Genomic DNA, 6891 nt, shown 5'->3' with positions numbered 1-6891 from the left:
AAGAGTAAGGAAAATTCCTTATCTAGCACTTTAGGGGTTTAATAATGATGGTGGCCACATGCAGTGGCTCATGCCTGCAATCCCAGCACTTTGGGAAGCCAAGGCAGGAGGATTTCTTGGGCCCAGGAGTTTGAAGCCAGCCTGGGCAACATAACAAGACCCTGTCTCTACTAAATAAATAAATAAACACGCAAGTAAGCTGCGTGTGGTGGAACATGTTTCCAGTCCCAGCTACTCAGGAGGTCGAGGTGAAAGGACTGCTTGAGCCCAGAAGTTCAAAGCTATAGTAAGACAGGGTCTTGCTCTATCTCCCAGGCTAGAGAGCAATGGCACAATCATGGCTCACTGTAGCCTCGACCTTCCAGACTCAAGAGATCCTCCTGTCTCAGGATCCCTAGTAGCTGGGACTATAAGTGAGTGTTACAACACCTCAGGCTAATTTTTTTTTTTTTTTTTTTAATTTTCAGTAGAGATGAAATCTCACTATGTTGCCCAGGCTAGTCTCGAACTCCTGGGGTCAAGTGATACTTCCACCTCAGCCTCTCAAAGTGCTGAGATTACAGGCATGAGCCACTGCACCAGGCCCTAAGATTGCCTTTTTCTTTCTGCTTCTGTAGTTGGAATATACTGCATACATTAAATTAACAGATCAATGGATAGGATTAGTCTCATTGTTCTTGTTATGTACTGTAAAATTCAATGGTGAAATTAATCATTAATATTACATTTTAATAGTGTCCTTGAGAAGGTTCTGTAGATGCTATGTCTATTTTGCTATAGAGAAGTTATCTGTTATTACAGATTAAAGTTGTTTAGCTTTGACCATATCTATCTCAGTCTGAGATAATGTTTTCTTTAAAAACTGCTATAAATCTATTTTTAAAATAAATAAGAATTGGGTTAATTAAAAGTATATAAACAGCAGTTTCATTTGATCAATTGTACTAATATTTTTACTAAGTTTTGCTTTTGATAAAAAACATAAAAACTGACATTTCTGAAACTTTAATATGAAAAAGGCATCTCTAAAACATGGAAAGTCATGGAAACATTGCAAATAAGAATAGCAATTTGTTTTCAAATTTTCAAGGACCTTTACATATAACAAGGTCCCTTACTATATGGAATAAGTATACTCATCCATTCATTCAAAAATATTTGAGAAACTACTATGCATAAGTTACCCACTAAGAAAATTTCTGTTTACCCAAATCCTATTTTCCTGGCAATTTTATAGTATTGGATTATAGATAAGTTAGATGGAATTCTGCCATCTAAATGGCAGATGGCAGGAAACATGCCAAGACACTATGAACTCTTCAGGCAATATAGATTATGATTAAAGTTTAAGCATATAATATTTTTCTGTCACAGACTTCTTCCTGTTTTAAAATTGTTTAACCTAACCTGTAGAAAAAAAGGAAGATCATTCAGATTTCTTCCTGTTTTAAAATTATTTAACCTAACCTGTAGCAAAAAAGGAAGATCATTCTCACACCAAGGATTACTTTAAACAGAACTTGAGAGAATTTACAGAACCTTGTATTCAAAATATTTAAAAGTGTGCATGACTTTTTATAAAGTATCTGAAAACGAAAAACAAAAACATATGTTCATACAAAAATTTGTACATGAATGTTCATAGCAGCATTATAGTTATCTATTTGTTTATTTTTTAGACAGAGAGTCTTGCTCTGTTGCCTAGGGTGGAGTACAGTGGCACAATCATGGCTCACTGCAGCCTCAAACTGTTCAAGCAATCCTCCCACCTCAGCCTCCCAAGTAGCTAGGACTACAGACACATAACACACCATGCCCAGCCGATTTTTAAATTTTTGTCAAGATGGGTGTCTCACTATTTTGCCCAGGCTAATCTCCAAAGCAGCATTACTTATAACAGCCAAAAGATGGAAACAACCCAAATGTCCATCTCCTGATGAACAGAGAGACAAAATGTGGTATATCTGTACAATGAAATAGTAAGTCATAAAAAGTATGAAGTACTGGCTGGGCATGGTGGCTCACATCTGTAATTCCAGCACTTTGGGAGGCCGGGGCAGGCGGATTGCCTGAGGTCGGGAGTCGCGACCCATCTGGCAAACATGGTGAAACCCCATCTCTACTAAAAATACAAAAAAATTAGGCGAGCATGGTGGCGTGCACCTGTAATCTCAGCTACTCCGGAGGCTGAGGCAGGGGAATTACTCGAACCAGGGAGGTGGAGGTTGCAGTGAGATTGGGCTACTGCACTGCAGCCTGGGTGGCACAGTAAGACTCCATTTAAAAAAAAAAAAAAAAAAAAGGTATGAAGTACTGGTGTACTACAACATGAAAGAACCTAGAAAACATTATGCTAAGTGAAAGAAGTTGGTCACCAGGGACTACACATTTGTATGTTTACCTTTATATGAAATGTCCAGAAGAGGCAAATATATAGATATGAAAATTCAGTTACTGGTTGTTTAGGACTGGGGAGGATGGTGAGCTTGCTTGGGCATTAATAGTTAAAGGGTTCCGGGTTTCTTTCTGAGGTAAGGAAAATGATATAAAATTGACTGTGGTGATAGCTGCACAACTTTGTGAATATACTAAAACCACTGAATTGCACACTTTAAATGATGGAACAATATGGTACATGAGTTATATCGCAATAAAGTTGTTACCAAGAAAAAAAGCCACATACAGATAAAACAGATAAAAACATGCAGATAAAAGATATTATAAAAACAATCTATAATATATATCAACCTTAAGAAGTTTTGACCAGATGTCACAAGCACTATTTTTAAGGGAAATGAGTCACCACAGAACTGTGACCCTCTTTCCCCTTTGAGTAGATATTGCCTTTGAAACAGGAAACAAAGGTAGAAATAAAGGATATTATTTTGATATTTTGAAAGCATGATTTCTTAGGAATGCAAGTGGGGTAGAGCTTGGGTTTTTAAAAAATACATATGAACAAATTATCTGAAGGTGGAAATGTACAATAACATCTCCAAGTTGACAGTTAAACTAAATTTCCGACAATAACATGCTTAGTTGATGGGAATAAACTATTCATTGTGCTTATTCACTGGTAGCTGTAAAAATTGGGCCTATATGGCATGCTAAACTACTCAGGGAGGTTATAAAGACCTTATACAGCAGGGCCGTAGATGAAGGCTCATTACTAAATGATTTAAAGACAGCTTACATAAGTGAACTCAAACACACGTGAGGCAGGCCGGGTGCAGTGGCTCACACCTGTAATCCCAGCACTTTAGGAGGCTGAGACAGGCGGATCACGAGGTCAGGAGTTTGAGACCAGCCTGGTCAACACGGTGAAACCCCGTCTCTACTAAAAAGACAACAAATTATCCAGGCATGGTGGCGGATGCCTGTAATCCTAGCTACTCAGGAGGCTGAGGCAGAGGAATCGCTTGAACCCAGGAGGCGGAAGTTGCAGTCAGTCAAGGTTGAGCCACTGCACTCCAGCCTGGGCGACAGAGCTAGACTTTGTCTCAAAAAGCAAAACAAAACAAAACAAAAAACAGACATGAGGCTAGAGAAGTGGCTGGTATTGATTACAGAAGCCTCAAGAGAAAGGCTTTTTCTCTTGCTATAATGCTTGGCATTTTGGAAGGGATGGGCAGATACTCCTATATGGACAGGTGTAATCCATCCTGTCAGGGGCTAGAACTCTGAGGACCCTGAGAGTGTGAAGCTAAACTGTAGTGGAGAAGAAAAAAGGTCTGTCGTCTGAGGCTCTCCCTGGTCTTCCAGGACAAGAGATTCTAGGCCTGCTGAGAATGGGGGGGACCGAGGAGGGGGAAGAGCTAAAGGCCTCCTTTGTACCTTGACTTGATGGGAGAAAAATGACAGAAGCCAGTTCTCATAGCAGCAGTGACTGCAGAGCAACACAGTCCAGGGAGAGAACTGAATAGGAAACATACACATGACAAGAAGCTGCATAACTGGCAAGGCCTAGCATAAAACTGAAAATGCGGTGCTTTGTTCATGAATTACTAATAATTTCAGAACAGTGATAGCAGAGCATTACACCAAATGTGGGGTTCTTGTATGTGCAGGGATCTCTACAACTGCATAGGTCATATCCCCCTTAAGTCAGCCCTGATTCCTGAGCAGCAAGAGCAGCAGTGGTAGCAAAAATCCAGAAGGCAAAGGAAAGTTCAAAGCACAAAACCAAGATTCATGTAAAATCTCGCTACCACTAAGATTTTAGTGTACATAACCATGTATATCCCAGAGATTTTTCTTTTCTTTATTTTTTGTAGAGATGAGGTTTCACTATGTTTCTCAGGCTGGTCTTGAACTCCTGGCCTCAAGGGATCTTCCCATCTTGGCCTCCCAAAGTGCCTCCCAAAGTGCTATGGTGGCATATGCCACCACACCCAGGCACCTAGAGATTTTTCTGCATACATATATACATGCAGATATTTTCCACATCCATATATACATGTAGATATTTATATTTACTCATATAATGTTTTGTATATTGTACATTCTCTTCTGTAGCTTTTTTAAAACTTATTTTGGAGAGCCTTCCAAAGTATTAATAAAAGTAGCTCATGTTAATCCATTACATACATTATAGAACATATAGACCCATGTTCCATTTAACCAAAGCCCTATTGTTGGGTTTCTAAACAGTCTTAGGTTTTTCATTATTACAAATTATGTGCATTGAATATCAATAGAGTTAAATGAAGACTGAATAAGACAATCAATACAAAGCCCTCCACAGAGTACTTGGCATCTAACAAGCACTATCAATGTTAGTGATTTTTAAAAATATTGCGTCCTGGATGGGCGCAGTGGCTCACGCCTATTATCCCAGCACTTTGGGAGGCCGAAGAGGGAGGAATACTTGAGCTCAGGAGTTCGAGATCTCTCTGGCCAACATGGTGAAACCCCATCTCTACTAAAAATACAAAATTAGCCGGGCGTGGTAGCAGGCACCTGTAATCCCACTACTCAGGAGGCTGAGGCAGGAGAATCGCTTGAATCGAAGCAGCAGAGGTTGCAGTGAGCCGAGATCATGCCACCGCACTCTGGCCTGGGCAACAAAGCTAGACTCCATCTCAAAAAAAATAAATAAAATAAAATAAAATAAAATAAAATAAAATAAAATATTGTGTCCTGTGTAAGGCTGAACTAATTTACATTCCAACAGCACCGTAAAAGGGACTGGTTTCCCTAAATCTTTGCCAATTCTTTTAATTTTTTGCCTTTTGTGCTTCTATGAATAGTCTGTTCATGTTCTTTGACAGTTCTCCTAATGGATTCCTCATGCTTTTTAAATTTTAATTTCTATATTGGGGATATCAATCCTTCATCATAGATATAATAAGTACTTCTTTTTTTCCTTAAAAATTAACTTAAGACTTACCTCCAGTTCCTAGGACCTTCAGGAGCTCAAAATTTTCTATCCCCACCTTCTCTGCATGTCCTGTCAAATTAGCTAAAAGAAAAAAAGAGAGAGAAAAAAAAAATTAAGAGGGTCAGCAATAGAAGAAGCCTCCTGGGGGCTTCTCAGGTACCAGCAATGCTCTATTTCTTGACTTGAGTGATTAACCAGGGGTTGCTTTATAATTATTTGTTAAATAGTATAGCGTATTTTACATAAATTTCTGTATGTTACACATTACAATAAAACTTTTTTTGGAATTTAGGAACTATATATATCATTTGTACCAAAGATTAACATAAATTGAAGTGTTTATTAGACTCTCTACTGACCAATATACTCCAAAAACAAATGAAAATTCTAATATGTAGACAGATACATAGTGGGGAAAAACTGGATGGATTGAGAAGATGTATTAATTTATTCAACAAACATTTACTGAGTATCAATTAAGTTAAATGCCATCCCCAGGTTCTAGGGTAGGTTCTAGTTCCACTTCTGCCACTAAATACCTGGACATGATATAGTATGCATTCGTCACTTGAATACTCTATGTCTCCATTACTACATCTCTGAAATGAAAGTGTTAGTCTCAATGAACTCTAGGATCCCTGTCAGCTCTAAAATTTTAGGACTATGTTTAAAAATATAAACTCTTCAAAAATGTATTCTGTCTTGAACAAATAAAATTAGGATATCTTATAAATTAGCATTTTCCGTAACATATTCCACTGAATTCTAGCCCTATCTTAAAATAGGTGTTCTGTTTGAGGGAGAGGTGGGGAGCAGAGTGCTTTGGTAGAATAAATGTGGAAATGGTGGGCTTAAACAAAGTTAAATGATTTCTTTCCTGCTGAACCTTACAGATCCTGTGTTATGAAAATATGCATGTAGATCATCAAGACTAAGATACATTTGTCAATTTATTTAACCACAAAATTATTTTTAAGGTAGTATCTATTAATATTATGTGAACTACTACTCTGCAGAAGTGGTTAAGAAAGGCTTGATCCAAATCCTAGTTATGCCATTTAAAAGCTGTGTGACCTTGCCAAATTACTTGTCTGTGTCTCAGTTCCCAATAATGTAAATGGGCATAAAACTACTTATCCTCAAAGCATACTGACATCTGCGATTTACTTTGAAATGTATTTTTTTAAATAAGATAAATTTATAAATAAATATAGCTATGAACACGTATGTCAAAAGCAAATACAACAAAATACTACTTGCAGAATTTAGGTAGTGAGTATAAGGGTATTCAACATACAATTCTTTCAAATTCTCTGTATATTAGAAAATGGCCATTATAAAATGACAGAAAACAAAATAATACCTACCACACAGAATTTAATGAGGATTAAATGAGTTAAATTTATACAGTGCTTGCTGTGTGCCAATAAGCAGTATTATATATAAGGGTTTGTAAATAAATTAATGCTTTGGGACTACAACTTTAAGAAAATAAAACTCAACTAAGAACT

The 6891-nt window shown here is 37.5% G+C and overlaps 1 protein-coding gene across 1 annotated transcript in view; it reads right to left on the bottom strand.

Annotated features, from left to right (window-relative positions):
• RPS6KA5 (ribosomal protein S6 kinase, 90kDa, polypeptide 5) overlaps positions 1-5461 on the bottom strand; it is a 143388-nt gene extending 137927 nt beyond the window's left edge. Inside the window, exon 1 of the mRNA XM_011991787.1 lies at positions 5390-5461. The gene's annotated coding sequence lies outside the window, so the exon portion shown is untranslated. The remainder of the gene's footprint in view (positions 1-5389) is intronic.
• Positions 5462-6891: the final 1430 nt, after the last annotated feature.

This window comes from Mandrillus leucophaeus, unplaced genomic scaffold (genome assembly GCF_000951045.1).
Source record: "Mandrillus leucophaeus isolate KB7577 unplaced genomic scaffold, Mleu.le_1.0 Scaffold4, whole genome shotgun sequence".
Taxonomy (NCBI): domain Eukaryota; kingdom Metazoa; phylum Chordata; class Mammalia; order Primates; family Cercopithecidae; genus Mandrillus; species Mandrillus leucophaeus.
This window is presented reverse-complemented; position numbering and strand designations above follow the sequence as displayed.